Source organism: Meriones unguiculatus, chromosome 15 (genome assembly GCF_030254825.1).
Source record: "Meriones unguiculatus strain TT.TT164.6M chromosome 15, Bangor_MerUng_6.1, whole genome shotgun sequence".
Lineage (NCBI taxonomy): Eukaryota > Metazoa > Chordata > Mammalia > Rodentia > Muridae > Meriones > Meriones unguiculatus.
Window position 1 is genome coordinate 66,092,958 of NC_083362.1, and position 27,846 is coordinate 66,120,803.

Here is a 27,846-nt window from a genome sequence, read left to right on the forward strand (position 1 = left end):
ACAAATGAGGAGGTTGCTCAGGCTTGGTGGCCATTCCTGGCAAAATGGAATTCAGGAGGAGTCCTGACTTCTCCAGCCTGGGCTTAAATCCAGACCTAAAAAACCACACAGGAAAAACAAAGCAGAGACTTGTGGGCTATGTAAAAGATCCCGCCTATTCAGTAGAAAATGGCGCTTCTCTAAAGAATAATAAAATAGCACTGAGCTTTCAGCATCCTTAGACAAATTGGGAACTTACAGATAAGAAATAACCTTAAGATGCAGTTTGCTGTGCTTGACTCCATTTGGTCCCCAAGGGTATTTTTTTTTTAACCGACATTGATTTCCTCCTCAGGCACGCAATCTATTCATGAAGAAAGATGGTTTGGAAGAGAGAACTGGGAACATTTATATATGAGGGGCAGGCTCACAAAGAAGATCCAAGCTTAGGGGTCCTAATTCATTTAACAATTTCATAACTGCCTCCGAGTAGAAACATCAACTAAATCTTCGCTATTTCTAAGTTCTAATGCTAAATGATGACTTCACAACACTATAAAAGAAGGAGATAGAAGGGAACTTCATGGTGTGTAGGCACAGAATAATATGCTCAAGGAAAATAAAAGTCATCCAGACTTGATAGTTATGAGAAAGCTAGATTAGAAGGGAAAGCCATGAAGTTATAGATTTTCTAAAATCCATAAGACATTTCATAAGACACCATGGGTGTCGTTTATTTCAGTGGCAGCCACTGTATACAGAAGGACACTGAGTTCTACATAGCTAGACTATTAGCAGCGCAACCCAGATCCTCTACAGCCCAGGGGTCCTTTTCACCAAATTTGGCTGAAGAGAAACAGCACCATGACAAAATAAGCTAAAAAAAAAAAAAAAAAAGCTACCAGGAAGGCACGCATCATCATCATCATCATTACCACTGAGGATCATGGAAGTAAACCATTATGCATCCTCCCACCTTATACAAGCCACGAGAGGCAGAGCGCAGCTCAGCCCGTGGATCTCAAGGAAGACCAAGAACAATCAGGAGGGTAATCAGGAGTGGACACAGGGCAGGGCAGCACTTTTGTATGGACTGTGTTCCCTAAAGCTCTACCTCAAAACACACAGTCGCTCAGAACATTGTTTGAAATGTGGAAACAGGGGTGTTGCTCTGCAAGCTTAAGGACCCAGGTTCAACGCTCCAGAGCACATGGTTAAAAAAAAAAAAAGCCAAGCATGGTGGCATATACCTGTAGTACCACTTAGGGAGGTGGAGACAATCGGATCCTTAGGGCTCTCTGGCCAGGCAGTCTTGCCTAACTGATTATCTCCACGTCAATGAGAGACTCTCAAAAAGCTGGCTACCACCAAAGAAACATCTGAGGTTGTCCTCTGGCCGTCACACACACAAGCACATGTACACACGTATCCACACAGAAAAGTATGAAGACATATGTTAAAAGTAGGAGGACCACAACCAGAAGCTGGGGTCTTGTGAAGAGGTCCCTTTAAGCTTGAACAGCCACTGTTCCACGTAGCGTATGAAGCAAGCGGGCTTCTTAAAACATGACGATGGTTTAGTTCACACATCTGTTGAATGCCATTAGGTTGCACACCCTTACTGGTACAAATACAACTAAAATAAGGGGCAGGTAAAGCATTTGACTACACACACACATACACACACACACACACACACACACACACACACGTGTGTGTGTGTCCCCAAAGACTGTAAACAGTGATTACCAAGAGTGGCTTTTGGAACAGGAGATAACCAGATCTGGGTTTGAAAAAAAGGTGAAATTATCCAGACAGTGAGAATGGAGGAAGAGAACTAAAGGCAAAGGTACAGTAAGACCAGGGCAGGAGGACTGTGCGTGTCCTGGTGTGTGGACCCATGCAGCCCCGTTCGTGGAAGAAACACTGTTCTAGAAGAGGATGTAGCAGGGAGGCAGGAAGGCCAGCAGAGAGCACAGATGTGGTCAGGTAACCGGCTGGCTACCAGCCTAGCGAGTTCCTGGAATGTTATGGGAAGTTCCCTGAGCGCCACGGCATGGAAAAAGGTTCTGGCTTGGACAAGTGAAAGGTCTGCATGACCGTGGGAACTGCATGTCTCTGGGACTGTGTGTCCATACTTAGTCTCTCCAGTATGGCCTGAGGTATGAGTTGACCAAACCCTATGTCCTCCTGAAATGTGTGTGTGTGTGTGTGTGTATCCGTGTCTGTGTGTGTACATGTGGAGGGGTTACATAGAACGGCGAAGGGGTGATATATGTGGAAACAGCAGAAGCTGCAGTGTGGACACAGGGAGGGTGATACCAGAATTCTGTAGCGGCCACAGTGAAAGCGTTCTGAGATGCTCAGGGGTAACGCTGAAAAACTTACCACTCACTGAGCGCTCACCTTTCAACCTGAGGAATCTCCCCACACAACACCACCACTCCAGAGGGCTGTTCAACTCCATCTCAAGAGGGAGGGACCGGCAGGCAGTTGGAGGGAGGCTACAGTGATCTGAGCCAGTAAGAACGTGGAAGGCAGACAGGATGCAAGGCTTGATGCAGGAAACTTGCAATAAGCCCCCGAGACTTCCAGGCTGCCAATGGCTGTCCCAGCCCAGTTAGTTACTCGTGCCAAAGCCACAAAGCTGATGTCAGTGTGGGGGTGGGGAGGGCACAGTTCCATGAGGACCAGAAAGCAGCTCTCCATCACAGGCAGGTGCTAGGACCTTAGCACCTGCTGATGGGTTCTAAATTCAATGGAAACCTCATGGTGTTCCACATCTTCTGCCTTTAAGAAGCAGTACAGCCAAGGTACCTCCAGATTTCCAAGTATTAGTTCATTTTCTGTATATTTCATTCAGGGCAATAAAGGTTTGCCAGGCGAAAGTGGTGCACTGGCCACCATTTTGTCATCTCTACACACTAAAGCAAAATAGAGGCAAGCAAATAGATTGCAATCTCATGAGACCCCAAAGCACAGAGAAGTACCAAGTCTGTCTCTCGTCAGAGCACGATATGCAGAAACTAGGAATCACCTATATGCCTTGGGGGATTACGGAGTCATTTAAAAAAAGAGATACTAATGAGATAGTAATGGCTAATGAGGTACATATGAGGTGCACATAAAAACTAAAGTCAGGGGCTGAGGAGCTAGCTTAGATCAGCACTTCTCAACCCATGGGTTGCGACCCCTTGGAGGGTCAAACAACCCTTTGACAGGGGCCACATATCAGATACCCTGCATATCTGATAGTTTCATTACAATTCATAAGAGTAGCACAACTGCAGTTATGAAGTAGCAATGGAAATAATTTTATGGTTGGGGGGATTACCACAACACGAAGAACTGTACTAAAGGGCCGAAGGTTGAGGAAGGTTGAGAAGCTCTGGCTTTGAAGATAAAGTGCTTGCCACCCAAGCACAGGTATGGGGATGTGAGTTCAATGCCCAGACCAACACACACACAAAACAAGAGCATGATAGTGTGTTATTTGTAATTGCAGAGCTGAAGAGGGAGAGATAAGAGGATCCTTGAGGCTTACTGGTCAGCCAGCCTAGTCTGCTTTGTGGAGCTCCAAGCCAGTGAGAAAGCTTATCTCAAACAAAACAAAATAAACAACAAAAGCAAGATGGCCAGTATCTGAGGAATGACACTGGAGGCTGTTCCCTGGCCTCCACACGCATGCAAACACCTACATGGATGCCTGCATGCCACAAACAAATGCATGAAGTTGGCCCCAGGCCTCCAGGCTGATAAGTAGCTCAAATGCAGGAGAATGCTTTTAGCTCAGATGGTAACCTGGGACTCACTGCATAGCAGTGATAAGTGAAACTGGGAGACTGGTTCAGTCAAAGATTCTACAGGTCGCTTGACCGGGGAGAGGCAGAGTATTGGGAAACCCCAGAAGGTAGATGAGATGACAAAAAGAAAGCCAGAAGGGAAGAAAGCTAGCTACAGAAGGGCACGAAAGAAAATGCCTAGGATCAAATGCCACAGAGGTTAGCTGAGCACCCAGGAGATGGCAGAGGCCAGCTGAGCACCTAGGAGATGATAGAGGCCTGCTGAGCACCTAGGAGATGATAGAGGCCTGCTGAGCACCTAGGAGATGCCAGAGGCCAGCTGAGCACCTAGGAGATGCCAGAGGCCAGCTGAGCACCTAGGAGACACCTCATACAGGAACCCAGAGGCTTTTCTGTTCTGGAGAGACTTGCAGGGATTGAAATGGAAAAGTGGAGAAGTGGCAACTAATTTTAGAAGAATGGAGCAATCTGGTGATCACCAAGGGTATGGTGAAAATGCCAAACAAGGGAAGTTAGAGTAATGCAAAATTACTGCTGAGGTAGATAGGGTTGCTAGTGAGAGAATGAATAGGCAGCAAGAGCAAGGAGATTCCCCGAGCAGAGGGAGGCTTGGGATTCATGATACAGCTGGGGACATTAGTCACTGACACAAGGAGCCTTCTCTCACATCTTCAACAAATTCCCAGTTCATCTTGATTATTTTCTCTGCCTTTCTACACCACAGTATTTACCATAGATACGCTTTTCTGCCTGTCTCTCTCCCCACCCCCTCCACCACCATAAGAATGATAATCTTAGGAATGCAAGAATCTGTTATATTCAGCAAAGGTGAAAAATGTCCCAAGGAAATTTAAGGTGCACACAGGCCTGGGGACACTGAGAGGATAAGTGGGTGAATAAGGAAATGCTTATAGGTTGGCCCATGGAACACATCTGGTGGCCTTTATTTCCTCTGGAGCGTGGGTCATTGGGTCACCTGTAGAACCTGAGGCATGGAAGGCACAGGGAAAAACCCTTCCTGTTGAAGACCACAATGGGAGAGGCAGTTTGCAACCTGGGGCAAGGGGAGGAGCCTAGGGTTTAAAGATAATGGATAGTGTGTTTCAGAGAGGGTGTTTCTATGTAGCCCTGGCTGATCTGGAGCTCACCACGCGCAGGTCAGGGTTACAGGGATCCCCCTGCTCCAGCTTCCCACACGCTGGGATTTTGAGCCAGGTGAAGGCAAGTCTCCAACATGTTTAGAGGCCTGTGTAGACGGAGTGGGTGGAAACCCCTGGACCCCAGATGGCCACGGAGGTGAGAGCCCGCAGCACTGCAGCCACAGGAGGGAAAAGAGGCCAAAGACCCGGACCATGCGAGAGAAGAACTGGCTAGATGAGGGCAGCAATATGGAGGGCGGCCAGGAGCCTGGGCAGGTCACCAACTCACTTCCAACTCTTCCATCTTAACCCATCTCTGACTACTGTCAAATCACCTATGTGTGAAGTTGAAAATCAACATCCTTTGGAGATCCAGCAATTTCCGTCTTTTCAAATTTGTGCTAAGATGTCAAGTTTATGGGAGGGATTTTTTTTTCTGCATAGATTCTTTTAAAGAGAGAGAGAGAGAAAAAAAAAAGAATGATGACATCCTCTCCTGACCTTCAGGAGTCACCCTTCACTGAACAAAAATTTCAAACCCTATTTTGAAAAACAGCCAAAACTCCAGAGATGATGGTCACATAGCTCGAGAATTTTTTGCTTAAATGTTGCCAACAGCGTATACTTACTGTTTTAAAGCCACAGAAAGTGTTGAAAGCACCTTCAATTTTTAAGTGTGCTTTAGATACACAAATCGGCAATGCTGACATTTCTCCCAGCTATCTGGATTCCCATTCCGATACAAGATCTCCAAAGTACAAAATTATCAGATTAATCGTACTAGAACGGTTCAGAGAAATAAACTGCTTTTCCCAGCTTGAAAGAGAAAGTCAAACCTCCAAACACCTTTTTATATTCATGCTAAATATAAGAACGTTCTCTGCAAAGTAGTCAAAGCAAGATCCAGCCGCGTTTGGAGATTTCTCAAGAGAGACACGCGGAGACTCTGTTTTGTTCATTAAAACACTAAAAATCCTCAACAGCACCTTCTCTAATACCTGAAGGTGGAGTGCTGTCTTATGTAATAGCAGCTTTCCCTCTCTGCTCATCTTGGGGGCAAATTAAATACCTAATGCCGCCCAGGATTTCTGAGTACTTTCACCTTACCTGGAGTCACTCAGCGGCCTCGCAATTCCCTAGTCTACAGATGATAAAAATAAATAATAAACAGCATAGGGCTGCTACCGCATACGAGGGATATGCCTGTTGCAAAGGCCAGTGTGAACTGAAACCCTCCCCCAAATCGCTGCCCACCTCCACACCGATCAGGCAAAGGTAACAAGTGAGAGCCGGTCTCCTGCTCCCTGTCCCGGGCGCGCACTAGCAAAGTAAGGGGTCGGGGGATACTCGTGAGTGCCCAGACGCCTCAGGTTCAGGGTCACGGTTGGCAGCCCTGCCGGACCCACCGCAGCTACGCCAAGCTCCGCGAGCGTTCCTCCAGCTTCGAGCACACCTGGACGCCCGAGCCCTCCGGGATGGGGACGCGGGAGCCAGGCGCGCTCGCAGCGTTGGCCCGGGCGGTCGAAGAAAGTTCCCGCCCTGGCGCAGCCCGGGGGACAGTCCCCGGCTCCCCTCCCAGCGGCGGGGACCGTGTAGCCGGTACTCACCCGCCCTCGCTTTGATCCCCAGGTGGCGGCCAGAGCCGGGAGTGAGGTCCGCTCGGCGGTAGGGGGACAGGCGGCGGGGACGCGTGCAGCCTGCGCTCCCGAGCAACCACAGCACTAGCCGGCCCGGTGCCGCGGGGGCTTTATCGCCGCCGCCACCGCCGCCGCCGCCGCCGCCCCCGCCCCTTCCTGCCTCCCCCGCCCCCGGCCCGCCCCGCCCCGCCTTCCCGCCGCCGCCTTTGTGTGAGCCGGCCGCAAGGTCCCTGCACCGCAGGGAGCTCCGGGACGCCCCCCACCCCCCGCCCGACGCGCGGTCGCCCTCTCGCGGGGGGGTCCGGGTCCCCTGAAAGCGCCGGCCAGACGCGCCGGGCCCGAGGTGCGGCGCCAACCTCGGGTCGAGCTGCACGTGGGTCGTCCGGATGGGCGTGTGGGGAGTGGAAAGGAGTGGGCTACAGCGAATCCAGGGGTGTGTCCCCGGGACGCAGGACGCGTCGTCTTGGCTGCCCTCGACCTGGGGGGCGGGGGGAAGGCCGGGGGCGGGGCCGACAGTGTGCAGTCCTGCAGATGATGGGGGTGAGAGTGCCAGGGCGCGGGGGTCTACAACAGGTCCTCACTCTCCAGGTGCCCCAGAGCCAACTTATCCTGCTTAGGGGACGAGCCTGCGTAGGACTCCTAGGGACATGACAAGCAAGGGCATCATCCAGAAAACTGACCCCTTGCTTGTGGTGACAGCATGAGGTACTCTTACAGCTCTGGGAATCCGGGTCTTCTGAACCTAGTCCTTCAGCTCCTGAGACCTCATCAGTAGGAGACTGCTGCAGACCCGGCATCAGCAACACATGGCCGTTCTGCCCCACGGCCTGTCCCTTGGGTCTCCCTTTCTGCCTTCTTCGGTCTTCCTCTGTTCAAGTTAGGTTTTTAGGGACTTTCATGGTAATTTCTGTTGCCTTTGGTTCAACGCCTCCCCAGCAGGCCCCACGTTTGGCCCCTGTGGAGAATAAAAGGTGGCATATCTTCCTGGGAGCCTGAAATAACCTGCATCCGCTCTTAAAGCAACTCAGAAGATCCCAGTGTGGCCGCCTTGACACAGCTATGTCCCTGACAGACTCCTCTCTCTCTCTTTACCTCTCTGTCTCTCTCGCTGTGGTGTGTGTGTGTGTGTGTGTGTGTTGTGTTTCACAGTTCCTCATCTAGGAACGAATGCTATGGAAGGTTTGTTCCCCGGAACAAGGAAATGCAATCTACAAAAAAGACACCCACCCCACCCTCACCCCCGCGCATTGCTCTACAGTCATGACAGTTTACAAATCCCATTCATTTTTCTTGCTCCCTGGGTCGCAAATGCTCCTGAGAGACTGCCCTCTCATTCTTCAGGCCACAAGTCAAATCTTACCTCCTCTGGGACCCCTTCTTTGACTATTGGGTTAAAGTCACTTCCTTCCCCGTTAGTTTCCTCATAAACCTCATTATGATTTGATTTTCCCCCTTCTCTATTTGCTTCTTGCTGTTTTTCTTCTCTCTCTCTCTTTTTTTCTCTCTCTCTACCCCCCCTCACGATATGTCACCAGAGAGCAGCAGAGAGAGAGATCAGTGTCACATGGTTCCTGGCTCAGGGCATCCCCAGTGTCCAGACTGCTGTTCCACACTCGGCAGTTGCTCAGAAATGTGTGTGGACAAGGTAAACAGATGCAAGGAGACTCTCCGAAGTGGCAATGCCAGGGTGGTAGCTTGGTTGCACTGGGAGGTTGGGCTGTGGGTACGGAGAATTCACATGGAGGCTGGGGATGAGGGAGGTGAGAGAAGAAAGCCCAGTAGTACCCCAACCCCCGTGCGTGCGTGCGTGCGTGCGTGCGTGCGTGCGTGTGTGTGTGTGTGTGTGTGTGTGTGTGTGATTTGAAAATCTGAGAGCTACTTTCCTGATGAGGGCATTAGGGGCTGAGGGTGTAGCTAGGTGGTGGAGCACTCACCTCCTGAGACCCTTCAGTGCAGTCCCTCAGGCTGTGGTGACCTCCCCTCCAATCATAAAATTATTTTCCTCGCCACGTCACAGCTGTAGTTTTGCTACTGTTGTGAACTGTACTGTAAATACAGGTGTTTTCCGACGGTCTTACGTGACCCCTGTAAAAATGTCCTTTCACCCCCAAAGGGATCGCAACCCCCAGGTTGAGACCCACTGTGCTAGAGAGACAAGCTAGAAGTGTGAGTGAAGAAGGTGGGGATAAGAAGGGGGGTTCTCTCATCCATGTCTGCCTCTCTGTCTTCACACTGACATTGCTGATTGAGACAGTTTTAGGTGTACACTTCTTCCAGTTTCGTTTTTGTCCAGTGATGGTTTTTTGCAAAGTGATTTCATAATATCGCTCTCATGATGTTAACATGGATACAGTGGTTCGTATCTCAAACACTATTTGCAGCTCTAAATTTTCAGGGAAGTTCCCCAAAGTGAGCTGTTTTGGGAGAAATGCACAAACCTTGAAGGATTTGGGTGTCTTGTAATGCAGCTGACGCGGTTCTGAAGGGGAAACCCTCTTCTTTTCCCAGTGAGCATAAGCAGGGTCTGGCCGTTCTCACCTTGTGGGCTGTGAACCCTTTGGGGGTAAATGACCCTTTCACGGGAGTTGCATATCAGATATCCTGCATATCAGGTAATTACATTCCAATTCCTAACAGTAGAAAAATTACAGTTATGGAGCAGCAACGAAAATAATTTTATGGTTGGGGGTCACCACAACATGAGGAACTGTATTAAAGGGTCACTGCATTAGGAAGGTTGAGGACCACTGCTCTGGCTGGACAAATTATTCAGGAGTCTTTAGGATTTGCCTCTTTTGTTTACATTTTCACTTCCCTATTCTCCCCAGTGGTGTCAAAGGAACATTTTGAGCAATACTGTACTTGACTTGTCAGTTCTGAAATCAGGCATGAGGCAGTGTTAACTAATATACTAAAATAAACCCAGGCACGAATGCTCCTTTCTCTCTCCTTGGCCATTGGACGGGATGGATTGTGAACTTCCCCCAGAGGAAAGGATACCAAACAAAGCCTCATTCTGCCAGTGGGATCTGCTAGGAATACCAACGACATTCATTACTGAGTGTGCGTGGCTGCTTGTTGGCCCACCTTCCTCATGCCCACAAGGCAGGACAGAGGCAAAAAGCCAGGGTACACTTTGTATGCCATTCACACAGCCAGGCACTTTGCATCACCAGTGCATCTTTGCACAGGTCCAGAGAAGGTGTGTGCCTACCTCTGCTGGAGGGCTCAGGCTGCAGGTTTGCCTCTCAGCATCCGAGCCTTCTTGCAAGTATATTTCTCGAAGACGTGTGCTTCCATGTGCTACGGCCTTCCCGCCTCTGTCTCTGCTTTGTTTGAGCAATACAAATCACTTAAACTCTACCTGGCTTTTCCTTCCCAGCTTCACATTCACAGTAGAATTTCATTTCATCCTTCAATTGTGTGCCTTGCCTTAATCTGCAGCTACAGCTTCAAGCTGTTTAGTCCATATATATATATATTGACCTGGAAGTTAGCCAGCTCCAGTCAGGGCTCTGACTTTGGCTTTGTGTTCATAAGCTGCAGTTGGGAGGGATGCAAGAAATTCCCAAACAGAATAAAACAAATGATCTATTTAGTCTCGTTTCGTCTCTTGGATGCGGTCCAGTGCTGAGTACCATGGAATAAATGTGAATCCCCCCACCCCACCTCCACTGCTCCCCTGTGGACCCACATAAAGTGACCTTGTATTTGAGTAAAAGCTGTCCTCAGCTCCCGGCTGGGTATAGTGTTTTGTCTGGAAGACTGAGGGAGATTATGGTAGTAAGATGGCAGTTACCTCTCTTCTATCTACCCTCTGTTTAAAAGATATTAGACCACAAAGCTGCTTGTTACACAACATTACAGATGCAAATCCTGTTTTGTAAGACTGTTCCAACCCAGAGAAAGGAGACCGGTTATAACAGTTCACTTATACAATTACCTTCTGCAGCTCTTGCACCGCTGTTTTGTCCCTGTTGTGCTTATAAAAGACATTTGTCTTTTTATTTCCCTTTAAAGTTGGCTTTCAAGTAAATCCAATTTCCTCTTTCTGTAACTTCTGAAACTGATTAAGCCAGAAAGTCGATTTGTTCTTTGTTATTGTCTACTTTTCACCGACAGCTTTGGAGCGCAGGCATTACTAAGTGCTAGGCTAGGTATTACTTTCTGCTTAGATCTCTATGAAACACAATAGAACGCACAGGTTTTAAGAATCACGTGGCCCCCAACACTTCAAGGAACCTAGCACTTCTTTAATCACAGCTCAATGGATGCTGCCTGCCTACTTCCATGAGTTTAATCTAGCCACTCAGACCCATCACTGGTCTCTCCTCTCTCTCCTCCCTCTCCACCAGCCGCTCACTCCATCTTTATCTTCCCGGAGTTACCGGCAGCATTGCTAAACCCAGTAGATTTTTATCATTCCTCACGATCTTCCAGCAGTATTAAATTCTCGGGCCTTGCCCGTCTTTTGCAACTCTTCTAATTCCTTTGCTTTCCTGTACCTTTCTCTCATCATCTTCTTCCCACTGGCGGAGCTGCTTGCCCTTGGCTACACCTTTTCTACTCTCTCAGAGTGGGATGCACAGTGATGAGTACGTAGCCAGCCATTACCCATTCTCCCCATCTCTCCCTTCCAGTGAAGCGCTTCTCCTGTTGCATGTACCATTTTGTTGGGAATAGAACTCAAACTGTCCCTGCTTCCCTTAACTTAGGGGTGGGCATACAACCGAGTTAACTGGATTCCTTCCCAGTACTTTGAGTCTTCCAAAGATTGGAAAGAGTGGTTAGGGGATTGCTCAACCCAGCTTAATGAGATGGGAGTTCTCACCTGGATCTCAGCACTGGCTTTGTCTTTGCCCTTCTGAGTAGAAGCTCCAGAATGTGTGTTTCTGTGAGCTCTTCCTACATTATAGGATCTTTCACTGCCTTACTGGATACCTGTGAGTTGGTTAGATCTGGATGAATTCTAAAACATGTATTTATAGCTAGTTTGGATCATTGTCCTGAGGGGATATAGATATAGATATAGATATAGTCACTAAAAAACCTCCACTTACTATTTCACCATCACACCCCACCTAAAAAATCTAAACACACATGCTCTCTCCACCCATGTTTTATTATTTATCTTGCTGCTGTGACAAAACGTTAATGGAAACAAGGAAAGGAAGGGTATTTTGTTTTGTTTTGTTTTGTTTTGTTTTCTCACCGATCAAAGCTACAGCCCACCATGGCAGGGAAGTCATAGCAGCAGGAGCCCAAGGCAAGCTGGTCACATTGCCTTTGCACTCAGGAGGCAGAGAGCAATGAATGTTGTTGCTCTGGCAGTCTTCTCTATTTTATTAAGCCTGGTTCCCTAAGCGCATGGAATGATGCCACCCACATTTAGGATGAATCTTTGTACCTCAATTAACCTATTCTAGACAGTCTTTTACAGGCATGTGTAGAAGTCTGTTGCCACGGTGACTCGAAATCTCATTAAGCTGACTATCAAGACTGGTTTGGATCCCCAAACCAGTTCCCCATCGCATGCTTGCTAATAGGAATGACTGAAGCCATAAAGAAAAGAATGAGGGGGCTTCAGAGATGGCTCAGAGGTTAAGAGCACTGGATGCTCTTCCAAAGTTCCTGAGTTCAGTTCCCAGCAACCACATGGAGGCTCACAACCATCTATAATGAGATCTGGTGCCCTCTTCTGGCGTGCAGGCGCACACACAGGCAGAATACTGTATAAATAATAAATAATTCTTAAAAGAAAAGAATGGTTCTCACTCCCTCTTGGCCTTCTCGTCACCTGATACTCTGCTAGTCCTTGGGTGCTGTTTCTTCCCCAAATCTGACTTGTTCATTTCCTTTCCATATTTTTTCCCTATTACATAACATCTAGACCACACCATGACCCCTGTCCTAATCTTGCAGCTTCCAGAATCTGTCTACAGCTGCTTAGACTTTCTAAGGCGTTGCATCTGTTATTTGCTGAGACAGCACCTTGTTGTCCAATCCTTGCACAAACAATCTTCTGCAGAGGTGATGTGTGCGTCACCTGGAAGCTGAATGCCTGTGCTCAGCTCTTAGCTTCATAGCTAAGTAACTGTAACTTAATTTCTGCGCTTTTTTTTTTTTTTTTTGGAATAATGTGGAATAACTAGAGAATGGATAGGTTCAGGTGATGACGAGTTAACCCACGGAGAGGGTTTAGCGGAGTACCTGACACATCCTAACTGCACAGAATAAAAAGGGCGGTGAAAGCCCGCAGTCTATCCTCGCCCACCTTTCTAGTATCACCTTTTTGGTTTTTTTTTTTTTTCTCTACTATATTCTTTGAAGCCTTATCAATCATAATTATTTACCTATACTTACATTACTTTTTTTTTTCTATCAGTGTGCCATTGTTCAAATCATTTTCTCTGTCCTAAATGGCCCATTTTCTCACTCATGAAATCTGGTGTTGCTTTGCCAGTTAGCCCAAACCTCCATAGGTCACGTGCTGGTACAGGTGCAAGTTGAAGGTGGCTTCCTTCACATGCTCCTCGGTGGAGATAAATGGAACTCTATCTTCTGTCTTCTCTACTACTGTTTCTCATCTTTGTGTTCCTTTTTCCATCCAGTCACACTTTACATTCAAAGGCATATCCTTTCCTGTGGTTCTCACAGTCATAATTAGACTTTGTGTTATGGTTCAAACCCCCAGATGGTGAAAACCAAAGCTGAAAGTTCTCTTAAACACTTGTCTTGAATTTGGCACAGTGCCTCAATTCAAAGCAAGCCATGAGCTATCTAAGATCTGTAGAGGAAAAGTTGATTTTACCTTTTGCTTAGAGGTCTGTCCATCTGTTCATGCTATAGAGTGAGTGGCATAAGAATGGACATTCATTTTTGGTAGCTGGAAATCTAAGAACAAAGCATTAGACATTCAAAATTTTCTGGACTGTGTACTTTACAAGTGGCTGCTTTCTCATTGTGTTCTCACCTGTCAGAAAGGGAGGGGGAGGGGAAAGGGGGAAAAAGAGAGAGGGAAGGAAGGAAGTAGGGAAGGAGGGAGGAAGGGGAGAGACACAGAGAGAGAGAGAGAGAGAGAGAGAAAGAGAGAAAGAGAGAGACAGAGACAGAGACAGTGATTAGAAACAAGTTGAGGTAGGAAAAGTTTCTTTTGGCTCTTGGTCTGCCATGGCAAGGGAGGCGTGGGCGTGTTCATTTCATTGAAACCATCTGCCTGTTGAATCTTCTCACATCTCAGCAAGACAGAAAGCAGAGCTCTCAAGCTAGAAACGGGGCTGGTCCTAATCCTCACAGGTCCACACTCAGTGACCCAACTCCATCAGCCATGCCTTCTTCCCCAGAAGTTGCAACATAGCTGCCCAAGAAAGCCTGTACTACCAACAGGGAACAAAGTATGCAAGCAAAAAAGTATGCAAGCACATGATCCTGGGAGGGCCCATGTCTCATGCAAACTGTAGGACCACTATTTCTGGGTTAAGGGCTAACACTTATGCCTCATTTAGCTTTAATTACCTTCTTAAATGTTCTATCTTCAAGAGCAGTCACATTAGTGAGTTTAGGGCTTCAACATATGAAATTTGGGGGGACCAGAAATTGAGTTTATAATAAGGTGAATCACAAAATCACATTTCAAGAGGATATGTGGCATGAAACAAGCAGGTGACTTTAACCATTTGGGGGCACAATCCACCACCTTTCACTCACTAAAACCATCACAACCTTTCTTTCTCAGCCAGTAGCAATCACTGCTTACTCAACAGTCCCATAGCTCTGAACATCAGCCACACAACCATATCCTGTCTTCAGTTCAAAGATTTGCTTCTAGATATCTCCACTTTTTCATACAGTTCCTTCAACTGAGAAGAGTGTAATAATTTTTCTTCTATTCTTTATTTCTTTTTTTTTTTTTTTTTTTTTTTTTTGAGACAGGGATTCTCTGTGTAGCCTTGGCTATCCTGGGCTCACTTTGTATACCAGATTGGACTCAAACTCACAGAGATCTACTTGACCCTGACTCCTTGAGTGCTGGAATTACAAGTGTGTGTCACTGCGACCAGCAAGTATAATAATTTATTATGAAATAATATTGTTACAAAAGACTATAACATGATTATTGAATGAATGGGGACAATCCAATTAATTTCACTGTTCTGAAGGGGGACAGCCACTCAGTGACCAAGTGAGGCTTGGCACCTGTGTTATTTGCATATTTTTGTTCCCTCTTTTATACTTTAAGTCTTCCACCTTTGTAGCATTGAATTATGGAAAGAACTCAAAAGACTAGACACATGGATGCAGAAGATCCAGATTTCTGTCTATTTCTGTTACTTTCTTGTGATCATCTGGAAGCCATTTAATGTCTCTGGGCTGCTGTTTTCTTAAGTCTGAAAGAAGAATAACAGAAGGTCTTTCATGAGCTTAGATGAAACATACTGTAAACTCCAAAGCATCATGTATTATTATTATTATTACTATTATTATTATTATTATTACTATTATTATTAATTATCCAAAAATACACAGTTGTCTTTCCTAACCCAAATGACTTTTTGTTAGATCTGTTCTACACCAACTTTTATGGTCTGTTTATTTGTGTTCCTTTAAAGTTCGCATGCTGAAACTTGATGACCAATGGATGCTATTAAGAGGTAATGTCTTGCCAGGTGGTGATGGTACACACCTTGAATCCCAGCACTTGGGAGGCAGAAGCAGGTGAATCTCTGTGTTCAAGGTCAACCTGGTCTACAGAGCGAGTTCCAAGACAGCTAGAACTACACAAAGAAATCCTGTCTCAAACAAACAAACAAACTCAAACAAACAGACAAACAAAGAAATGAGGTCTTTAGGACATGATTAGACCATGAGGATTCTTCAGAAATGGACTTATATGCCCTTGTACAAGAGGCCCGAGAAAGACCTTTCTTTATTCATCTGCCCTTTGCAGCTATAGACTCTATAGTATAGCGAGGAGATGAAGATGGACATCTGTGAGGCAGGAAATGGACCCTTACCAGACACTGACTCAACTGGGACCTTGCTCTTAGATCTCAGCCTCAAGAACTGTAAGGAATAAATTTCTCTTCTTCAAAGGTCATTTAGTCTAGGGTATTTTGTAATAGCTTCCCAAGCCAACCCTTCACGTGCACCTCCTATCATGTCTGAAACACTGAAGAGTAACAAATGATAACATTTATAATGGTTTTCTCCAGATCCTATTGACAGTTGCCAGAGAGGGGAATTATGATGAAGACAAGTGTCGTGAGATGAGACGTCTAGTTCTTTACAGAAAGAAAGAATTAGCCTCTTAAGTTCTTGACTGTGTCATGCCAGACAAGAAAAGCTTCCTAAGAACTATGTTGTTTCATAAATAGATGTTTGGGCAGACCCCATGGACCCTCAGATTTCATTCAGGTCAAACAGAGAAGACAACCTAATCACCAATACAGCTTCTGAGTTAAGAACACTCATCATCGACGTAAATGAGTCAGTCTTTGATGATGAAGCTCTTACGCAGCTCTAGCAGGCCACAGATCACAGCTGGTCTGTGCTGTTAGTCTTGTGGCACTGCCGTGCAGCAGCTCTTACTTTTCCAGGCCACCAGAGTCTCAACTGTGAGAAGGTACCCGGCTTCCACTTATCACCTCTACTTGAACACCATTTTGGCTTTAATGAGGGTAACATTGACCCCATGTTTATGAAGCTCTGAGGAAAGACTGGCTCCTATTAAGGAATAGAAGCCAATTATTGTTATACCAGACATAGGAAGCCATGGTGACGTTTAAAGCAATGATCACATAAAGAGCCATCTAAAGGACCCTTTTCAGCCTCTACAATCTATTTTGGAGACTTTTGCCCTAAAGGGCTTAGGGATAAATAACTAAGCATCAAGAATGCCAGTGAGAATCATGGAGTAGCTGTATCTATAGCATCTGAACAATGAGTATATCTTCAAAGACTTCTAGAATGAGGAAGGAGCCTTACAGATGACTCAACCTACCGGGTTAGCATGTACTCCATAGGGAGTCTGCAGGATCATCTTTGAGATTCTCGTTGAAGGATGCGCTTGGGAATCCATTCTTCACATCTACTCACGAGACGGTCCTATGATCTGAACCTGTTAACAAGCCTGTTGCTCAGGCGTACTAACCCAAATTGATGTGGTTCCAGGCCTCTGCTCCTAAAGATGTGCATCCCAGGCTATCAGCCTCAGAAATGTGCCTCCTAGGTGACATCTCAGATCCTGCCACACCCACTGTATTCTAAACCTTTTTTTTTTTTTTTCCTTCTGGAGATAGGGATCTTATTAACAGCCTTGGCTGGCCTGGAACTCACTAGGTACACCAGACTAGTGGCGAATTCACAGAGATGCACCAGCTTCTGTCACCTGATTACTGGGATTAAAAGTGTGAACCACTACTCTGGGCCAACAGCCTATTTCTTTCTTTCTTTCTTTCTCTCTTTCTCTCTCTCTCTTTCTTTCTTTCTTTCTTTCTTTCTTTCTTTCTTTCTTTCTTTCTTTCTTTCTTTCTTTCTTTCAGACTTCAGTTGAGCCAGGTGTACACTACAGTTTAAGAAGACTGATCTCACTTGCTAAGGGCCAAAACCTAACTGACTTCTGCTAGGATGTGGGTAAGCCAAGAAGAGGCTGAGGAGATGAGATAAGAGCCTGTGCCTAGAGCCAGGAGGATAGTGCTCACATCCAAGCTCTCTTCTTTCCTAGGCTGCAGTCTTAGGCAATTCCCGAATAACTCTCCATCTCCCATTATTTGTTGTTGAAAGAGCAGTCGTACTACCTCACAGGCTCACAGATGAGTTGGAATGAAATTATGTAAAACAAACAAACAAAAAAAATCCCCAAAAACCAACCAAACAAACAAAAAGCTCTCAATCAGCAGTTATTATGACCATTATTCTAACTTACATTTCCTGATTCTGCACTGCCTCCTAAATCGCAGGCGACAAATGAGAAATGGTGCTTTAGATGAATCTGGTCTTTTTGAGGCTATTATAGCTCATTTAGAGTCTATAGTTTGAAAGAATGGGGACCAGAGAGGGAGTGTCCCGAGGAAGTAAACAGACTGTGGAGCAGCAAGCTTTTCAGGCTCTTGTTCTGTGTCTCTCCTTTGCTTGGCTGGTCCACAATAGTTTGCAGAATCAACCAGCTGCCTGACCAGGGACAGTCCAGGTGGGCGAGGCTCCTACCCACAGCCCAGTTTCCTCAATTTCCCAGTGCTGCTCACTGCTGGGAGCCTCCTCTCTGCCCCAGCCTTATGCAGGCTCCTTCAAAACAGTCTCCCAGGAGCCCTGAGAAGTGCTGGGCTTCCACCCATCAAGCCATCCAAATTGAGGCTTCTTCTAGAAGCCTGCCCAGCTGAGGTGATAAATGAGGTTTAACGCTGGCTACACTTCCCTTCAAATGATATTTGCATTCTAATGATATCCTTTCTTGCCTTAAACCCTAAAGAATGAATAATGTGTCTTTCAACGGTGCAGATTGTTTTTTGAGTGGGGATGAGTATAGAACCTTTTGCCATTTTTTTTTTTTTAAATTTCAAATCCTTAGGTTGTAAATAACAGAAAATACCATCTTATGTTTACATTAAACTATCTCTCCCTTCTTTCCTCTTTTTTCCTTCCCTATTACTTTCTCTCACCTACCCCCTGTTATTTGGCTTTCCAAGCTTAAAAATACTGGTTTCGGAGTCAGATTTTGTGGGTTCCAATCCAAGCTCTGTCACTCATTCCTTCTGTGACATGGACAGTTTGTATAACTCTCCTCCCTCATGCTCACTTACCTGACCTATGAAATGAAGAGACAAGCACTCACAGTGTTATCAGCCTGCTTTGAAGTTTGTAAACCCTTGCCAGTTTGTCGAATGTTTGAAGGGTACGTACAAAGTGTGCGATAAACAATATATGAGTGGCTGCCTGGGCCAGATGCCAAGCTGGGCACTGAGGTTACAGAGAGAAAGAGCCCCATTTCTGTGTGTGGAGATTTTATAGAGGGAAGAGAAAGAGAAGATGGCCACAGTAAGCTCGGAAAGGGAATTGTTACAGGGTCTGTGCCTAGAGTCCTAAATCTCCTGGAGGTGTGTGGCAGATTTGGCTTTAAGCTTCTGAGCAACTAAGGTCTAAGCCAAGTGAGAGAATCATGACTGTCGTTGGTGCTAAATCTAAAAAAGCATCCCCTGTGGATCTTCAGGGAGATGACACTGTTGGATGACAGGTAGTAGATCAAATTTATGTTATGATGTCATGAGGCCCTCTACGAGCTGATAACATTATACCCAGGAATGAAAGCAGGATGGTGGTACCGTTTGGGGAACTCAGGAAGCTCAGGGCTCTAATATTGTTGCTAAACGGAGGACAGATATTTGTTTATCTTAATCATGTAAATGTGCATCTGTGGTTGGGGCTCAGGGGTGGGGCAAAGGAAGGCGGTTCTGTGCGCTTCAGTGTGGGAGCCTGTGAAGGCCAGATGATCCCCTGGAGCTAGATTTATGGAGGATTGTGGGTTGCCCAACACGGGTCCTGGGAACTCTTAACTGCTGAGTCACCTCTCCAGCCTCCTAAACATGAATTTTAGAACATTAGTTCCTGGCCATTTTTTTTTTTTTATGGTCAGCAATTAAAAAAAAAAAAACAAAAAAAAAACACCACATTTTGAGATAGTTTTTAGGCTTATGACAAAGTTGAACAGGTAATATGGAGTGTCCATCATTTGTCTGTCATGGTTTAGAAATTAATCATGCCACCCCATCAGGAGCTAACCTTCGCCAGACTGATTTGGATGTCACCAGTATTTCCTCCAATGTTTCCTTGCAACTGCAGGTTCCCATAAAATGTACCCATTGCATTTAGTCACGGTATTTCTTTAGTCTCCTCTCATCTGTGACACGCTGTGACAAGTTCTTAACCTTGTCCTGTTTCTACGATCTTGACAGTGATGAGCTAGTAGCTGCACAGTGTATGATATCTTTCAGTTTGTGTTTATCTCATGTCCTACATAACTAGTTGGGGAGCGCAAGACTCAGAGAAGAAGACCGCAGAGGTAAGCCTCCCACTTCATCCCCTCACTTCATCTATATGAGGTCGGTGTGGTTCATTTTGGGAGTTCACTTGCTCATTTGGCTCAGGCCGTGTCTGTTGTTTTTCTTCACCGGAAGCCACTATATCCCCCTTTCTATCCTCTATAATTTTAAAAGAATTTTAATACTTTTCTTTTAAAGATTGCATCTATGTCAGTCCTGCCCCTTTCTCTCCCCTTCCAGCTCTGCCCCATTCTTCCAAATTCATGATCTCTTCTTTAGCTATTAGTGTTATGTAGCCCATATGTGCACATGTATGTGTAAATACTAAGTTCATTTAAATCTGTTCGCATGTACATGTGTCCCGGGTTGACCGCCAGGGACAGGACAACCTTATGTGGGAGCTTCTCCCTGGAGGAGACTGCTTCTCCCTCCCTCAGCAGGCATTGGCAGCCAGTACACGGCTCTTCCTCTAGGGCTGGGCCCCTTTCCACATTGGCGTGTCAACGAGTGCTGTCATTATCCCCTGATCTCTTGATGCACACATTCTCTTGAAGTGCACCTCACAGGGAAGGATAAGCCTCGCCTTCTACAGGTGAGAATTCCTGCTTCTACTAAATAGAATTATTCTGTGGTAAAGATGTGTTTCTTTTCACCTATTTAGTACAGTCATATATTTATAACAATATGGATTCATGTATGTTTACACCTTGAGTTGTGGTATATTAGCACAATATCACACTTTGTTACTCACTAATTTCCAGAGTCAGCCACTAGGGCCACTTCCCGTATTCCTTTCATGTGTCCTTAACCCTTTTCCTATTGCCCATATTTTGCCGTTTAGACCAAAATGTATCAGGCTCACCTATATTTTATCTTTCCATCCCCAACAAGAATCTCTGGTTCCTTTCATTGGTAAAAAGGTATTTAGAAGCCCAGATCTGGACACTGTGTGTGCTTGTTGCTACTGAGACACACAACAGTATGGCGTGGTTTTATGGCATGTGTCATGTTGACAGGTGTGTTGGTGAATTGTTTTCTAGCTATGGCAAAACAGCCAACAAGAGTGACCTAAAGGAAACAGAGGCTTATTTGGGATCATGGATTGGGGCATACAGTCCATCATGGGGAGAAGGAAGAAGGAATGCCTCCTAGCCACATTTGAGTAGACCAGGAAGTAGGAAAAAGGAACATCAGTGCTCAGCTGCCTCTTCCCTCTTCCCCATCTCTTTTATTTAGTCCCAGACTCCATCTCATGAGACAGGGCCTCAGGGTGAGCTCCTACTCCTTAATATGATTGTAGGCGAAGACAGGACATTTAAGAAGTCTAAATGAGGCCTTAACATGGCAGCACTGGTGCTATGGTTTGCATATGAATTGTCCCCTCCCCAGGCTCATGTGCTGGCATACCTGGTCTCTAGATGGTAGGACTTTCTGAATAGGCTAGACACCTTTTGGGGACAGGAGCCATGGCTGGTAGTATAAAGCCATCGAGGCTGAACATTTGGGAGTTAGAGCCAGCCCTGAGTCCAACATGAGCAATGTATTTTCTGGTTCACTAAAATGTGAGGAGGCTCTGACATGTTCCCATGGCCACAGACACCACTATGTCTTCTCTGCCAGGAACTGTGGGCCTCAGACCAGCTTTTCTTCCTTAAGCCATTTCCATCTGGTATTATACTCCAATGGTGTCTTCTTAAGAAGACAGAGATGTCAGATCTTGGTAGCTCAGGTCTTTCCCCCATCATCAATCTTTCCAGGAAGTGTTGTCACAGGCGCACCCAAATGTGTGCATGACTAATGCACCAGATGTTTGATAAGCTAATCCAGCTGACAATGAAAACTATCCATTATCAAATAATTATCTTGGTACCTCTTCAGCCCCACGTCTCCAGTGTCCACAATGCATAATTGCATTCTTAGTGGGAAGAGTTTTCATAAATCCGAGCAGCCACATCTCAGTGAACTTTCACGCTTCCTGCTTCTTGTTCGTGGAGACATATACCCTCTACCACACCACAAGAGTATTATCAGCTCAAGAATATTCTAGCTAATGCATTCCTCTTAACATATCAAAATGGGAAAAAAGATTAGATAAATTAATAAAAATTAAAAAAACATATGGGTATTCATATACTAAATTATGCACACAGATAAAAATCTGACAGTATTTCCTTGAGAGCTTGTGACAGCCTGCATTGCACTGGGATTCAACTAGGCAAAGTAGGGGTAGTTATCTGTAGTTAACACCTCCTTTCTACTAGTAGACTCTGTATTCTGTTCAGGAATCTGTCTACCTCTCAGGCTCTCTGTTTTAGTATACAATCCTGGTGAACCTTGACCAGTCATGATAATTATGTCGCTAATTTCCAGAATTTATTCACTAATTGGTTTTGAGAAACATTTACTAAGATACGGTAGCAAAAGAAAGGCTGGTCAAACAATTGCACATACGTGTGTAATAAAGAAGGGAAAATGTAAAGAGCTGCATGAGAATGAGTGAGGACCACAACTCAGCGTTGGTCTGGAATGATCAAGGTAAGTCTTCACTTAGTGATGTGTGAACCAGGTCTCAAATCAAGTTGGGGTGGATGAAGGTGGTCTTGGAATCTAGGGTGGCAGGTCAAGCGTCCCAGGTGGGAGGCATTGGAGGAAGCTGAAGATAGTCTGTGGAGCAAAGAGAGCAGTCGAGTCAAGAAGAAAAAGAATGGAGCCTCTAACATTCAAGGGGTTGTCAGAGTCCATGTGACATGAGCTAGAGCCTGAAGCCCATGGTAAGAATTGCTCTCTCCATCCTTAATAAGAGAAAGAATATAACAAAGGCCTTTGACCTGGGAATGGTAGGTTAATATAGCGTACTCTCTCCCTTCTGATGTTTTAGGGTTCAGTTTTGCAATGTAGAGTGTTTAAGTGCAAAAAAGTACCAAGGAAATGCAATTAAATATCTTATCATTATGCGTGACTTTTAAAGGGACCACTCCCAAAGAATATTACGAGTCCTTCAATCTCTGGTGCTTCTCTGCACTTCCCAGTCTTCCTTGCAATTGACTAAAGCAATGGGAGTGAATTTGGGTAGTGAAGATGTAAGCCATTTTCAAATCTGGTTGTTCTTTCTCTTATTCTTTTTTAGATGCATTAATTTTATTTTATGAGTGTTTTGTCTACATGCATGTATATGCACCATGTACATGCTTGGTGCCCACAGAGGTTAGAAGAGGGTTACAGATGGTCGTAAGCTGCCATGTGCCATGGTGCTGGGAGTGGAACCCAGTAGGAAGTACTCCTAACCCTGCTGCATCTCTTTACCCTATTAAGTCTGGTTCTTTAAACACTCTGTTACCCACAATGACCTTAGAGGTTATCTTTCTGAATGATATAACTATAAGATGTTGGTTTTGTGTGAGAATAATAATCTCTTCACCTTTTAAAACTGTATTTTAATTCCTATTAAGAACCCCAAATGAAACATTTTATCCTGGTAATAATGACTTGCAATATAATTTTCCAGTCGTAAGATCCAACGGAATTAATTGATATTAAATAAATTTACATCAGGGCAAGAAATACATAAGAAAAAATAAAGGGCAGGAGAGATGGCTCAGTGCTTATGAGCACTTGCTGGTCTTGCAGAGGACCCATGTTCAGTTTCAACCACTTACAACCATTGTAATTCCAGTTCCAGGGGATCTGACGCTTTCTTCCGGCCTCTGTGGGCTGCAAGCACACACGTGGTACACACACATACGTACAGCGAGACACTTACACACATGAAATAAAATAAGTCTTTAAAATTAAAAGAAAATGAAGAAGATGTGATTTTTCCTTTCTATTCTATTACTGCCAGAAACATGAAGAGCCGTAGGAAAACAAAACCCAGACAGTAGATGTTATGTGGAACAGCTTGTGTACTCTTTGCAGAGGCATAACCTCTAATTGAATTTTACGGTAAACTTACCTACCTCATCCTCCCCCACGACATAATGACAAAACAATGGTGGAAATCCAAAATGTATAGAGAAACATCAATGCCGGACGTCCACATTGGGTGACAGTCAATCACCTGCAACTCCAGCTACAGGAGATCAGAGATCCTCTTCAGGCCCTTGTGGTCACCTACACACATGTGCACATGCCCACATGCAGGTACACAGGCATGTTCACTCGTGATTGAAAAGTAATAGGGGCAAATGTTTAAGGAACCGGAGAGGTGGTTTAGAGTTAAAATGGTTTATTGAGACTTTGGTTCCCTTCGCAGCACCCGTAAGGTCTCTCACAACTAACTATCTGTAACCCCAGTTCCAGGGGATCTGATGCTTTTTTCTGGCCTTTAAGGGAAACAGGCACACAGGTGGTACATATGCACACACAAACGCAAAACACTCAAACACATAAAATTAGGAAAAAAAAAAAAAGCTTCCTGTCAGTATTTTGCATTCTGCTACATCATGGTCCTCTCTGCCAATACCACAACTAGCAAGGCCTCTCTGGGCCAGGATATAGCACACGGCCAATGTACCACAGGAAGGACGAGGGAAGGAAAGAGCCTATTAAACTGTGGGCCTTCCTTTCGGGAAATGCCTATCCACAAATTCTTGTATCAGTCCATTGATGCCTCATTGTACATGCCTTCAAATCCCTTCTCTGTCCCGAGGTTCATAGCTCTGGTTATCAAATAATCATCCAGGTCCGTGAAGACACTGAGTCTCTCATCCAAGCTTCTGATGGCTCCTGGCTAGAGTGAGGCTAATTCTTAACAAGTATGAGCTGTAGTGGTTTGGCATTCTTCAAAATGAGTGAAGCCCTCAGCATAAGAGGCGGTGTCTGAGAGAGCAATGAAGTTACGTGAAGCTTGTGCATCTGGGCTGCTGTGAAAAGGGTGGTCGCACCCGTGTTTCCCCAAAACAATAGACAGAGGACACGCAATTTCAAAATGAGACCGAGAGCCAGTGGAGCCAGAGGCAGAAACAGGGGAAGGCAGAACCTCAGAAACAAATCTGCAGACGTGCTGCAGATGCTGAGAAGTGGAGGGGCGTAGACGCGGGACTCGGGTGTATCCATCCTCTTATCCCTCAGCCCTGAGTGGGTGCAGTCACATGGAGCTCTGCACCCTGGTGCCTGCTGTCACTCTACGTGAATACTTCCTGCAGCCTGCCCCACATTACCTAAGGCCAGTCAATAAAGCAAGCTGCTTTAATATCTGAGTCATAATGAAATGCTCACTCAGCCGTCTACTGTTCGAGAATTCCAAAACCCACAAACAAGAAAAGGTGAGGAAAAACACCAATTCTGTTAGCAAAGGAGCTGTGGACGGTGATGCAATTGGGAGCAGCCATGTGAAGGAGCCTGCCTGAGCATATAGGAATATAATATCGTGCATGTAAAGCACTGGTGACCTGATGTCCTAATACCAGGTAAGATTAATCTGGCCTGGCATCAGAACCCAAGTGGTTCAGTTTGGTGGCTGAGGGGGGAAAATCTGTGTTGTCATGGCAGCCAGCATGAATGAATACTATAATTTTAATGCAATATTACTATTGATACAAGTTGAGGGATGGGGTTAAGCCCACTGGACAGATAAAGAGGCAGACCTAAAGAGGCTGAATGTTATTTTTAGGCTTCTGGCTCATCAGGTGATAGACAGAGAAACCCTGTCTTGAAAAACAAAACAAAACAAACAAAAAAATAACTTTTTAATGCATTTATATTAGTGCTCTATCTGCATGTGCACCTGCATGCTAGAAGAGAGCATTTGAGGGTATAGATGGTTGTGGGCCACCATGTGGTTGCTGGGAATTGAACTCAGGACCTCTGGAAGAGCAGACAGTGCTCTTAACCACTGAGCCATCTCTCCAATGATAGAGGACCATTGGGATACTGGAAGGACAGTGATTGGCCACAGAGTATGAATGGGGCTATAGTTCATAGGTAGGGAGTACATAAGAGACACACAGATTCTCTGGTGATTTTCTTTGTCTTTGGACCAGCTTTGGAGTTTGGCTCTAGGGTTCAGGGGCTGCAGCATCATTGCCAGGCTTATTTATATTGGCTTGTAAGCTTTGGCTGAATATCAACAGTTAACAGCAGGTTGCTTGTCTTCACAGTGGGCACATCTCAACCTGCTGAGGTTTGAGACAAGACTCAGGTCCCTTCAGGCTTGAGTAGATTCCCAATGTTCTTTCTGGGTCTCCACCCTTCCACCTTCCTGCAGGAAACCAGGAAGCTGCTCCACAGACTAAGGAGTCTTTCTCTACCTCTAGTGTTGGGTTTTATTGTCCTTGAGAGTATTATGATTTCATCCTGGACTCTGGAGCCACACCACCTCATCTGCTCTGATGCCTCCTGTAAATGTAATTATGTAATGTCTTTACCCTCTGAGCTCTAGTTTCTTCATATATAGCAAAAAATTAGTAACTATAAAGCCATGGAGGAAAAAACATCATATAAGATCATGCATGTAAAGCACTCGATTGATATAGCACCAGCACATATAAATTTTACTTGATATCATTGCTATATTTTTTATTTATTATAATTTATTCACTTTAAATCCTCCCCCCCTTCTCTTCCCATGCCCCTCTCTAAGTCCACTGATAGGGGAGGTCCTCCTCCCCTTCCATCTGACCCTAGCCTATCACGTCTTATCAGGACTGTCAGCACTGTCTTCCTCTGTGGCCTAGTAAGGCTGCTCTGCCTTCAGGGGGAGGTGATCAAAGAGCTGGCCCCTGAATTCATGTCAGATACAGCCCCTGTTCCCATTACTAGGGAACACACTTGGACACTGAGCTGCCATGGGCTACAGCTGTGCAGTGGTTCTAGGTTATTTCTATGAATGACCTTTGGTTAGAGTATCAGAATCAGAAAAGACCCCTGGGCCTACCCTAAAAAAGCTAATCAAGAAGGAGGATCTTGGGTGAGATGCTCAATCCTCATTCAGAAAGGCAAATAGGACAGACATCAGAAGAGGGAGAAAACAGGGAACAGGACCAGAGCCTACCACAGAGGGACTCTGAAAGACTCTACCCAGCAAGGTATTAAAGCAGATGCTGTGACTCATAGTCAAACTTTGGGCAGAGTGCAGTGAATCTTATGAAAGAAGAAGGAGATAGGGAACAGGAGCTCCATAAGGAGAGCAACAGAACCAAAAAATTTATTGCTCTATTTTATGATTAAATGATTTTGTTGAAATCTTGTCCAATAGCTGGGGCTGTTATCCTGCCTTGCCCTAATTACTTTTTTGTAGGCACTTCTGGCTCTTCCTCACCCACTCAGGGATGCATGCATGATTCTAACATCTCTCCAGGAAGAGAAGCTCTGGCATAACCCAGGGAAACTCAGCCTTTGACACTCGTGTGAAAGAGCATGCCCAGGCACGCTTCTTCATGGAATGGAGAGGACTCTATGAGTTACAGCAGCATGATTCTCCCTCTTTTTATCATGTCCACTCTCAATAGAGAGCAAATAGACTCTTGACTTGCCAGGGCAGACAGCCTGGTGACATTTCTTTCATTTTCTGACAAGCTTTTTGCTTGTTAAAAGCTCAGTAAACAGAAGTGATGGAGGAGGTTGTTTAATTGTTCCCCTTGATTCATAGCAAGCTCAGGAACAGGTTGAATGTCTGCAAGCATATGAAAGCTATTTATAGGAGGGGTAGTGACATGTTGTTCTCCACCACTAATGATAGTACATGATTCAATTAAATAAATTATAGGAGTAAAGAGTCAGTTTAGGGGGCTGCAGTGATGGCTCAGTGATTTAGAACAGGTACTGCTTTTTCAGAGAACCTTAGTTCAATTCCCACACCCATGCTGGGTAGCGCACAGCTACTTGTAAGCCTAGTTCAGGAGCATCCAATGTCTGTGGCCTCTCAAAGCTTTCCTTGCATTCACAGTTGCACGCATATACCTGCACGCGCGTGTGTGTGCGCGCGCGCACACACACACACACACACACACACGTAAAAATAAATCTTTATTTTTAAAAAGTCAGTTTAGTTTCCAACCAGAAATAAATATAGATTTTACCCAACTAGAGAGCAACCAACTTCCAAAATACAAAAACTGATGTGGTGCATACCTTTAATGCTATCACTGGAGGGGCAGAGGCAGGTGGATCTCTGAGTTTGAGGTCAGCCTGATCTATAAAAACAGTTCCCTGTCTTATAAGGGGAGGTGGGGGAATAGGGAGAGAGAGAGAGAAACAGACAGACAGACAGAAAGAAAGACAAAGAGACAGCGAGGCAGAGAGAGACAGAGAGACA

At 45.4% G+C, this 27,846-nt stretch overlaps 1 protein-coding gene across 2 annotated transcripts in view; it reads right to left on the bottom strand.

The window, feature by feature from the left end:
- The window catches only part of Serpine2 (serpin family E member 2), a 60,283-nt gene extending 53,592 nt beyond the window's left edge, over nucleotides 1-6,691 (bottom strand). The window contains exon 1 of one of the 2 annotated variants that reach the window (XM_060368686.1): nucleotides 6,529-6,691. The gene's annotated coding sequence lies outside the window, so the exon portion shown is untranslated. The remainder of the gene's footprint in view (nucleotides 1-6,528) is intronic. The other variant, XM_021644482.2, reaches the window with a different exon arrangement.
- Nucleotides 6,692-27,846: the final 21,155 nt, after the last annotated feature.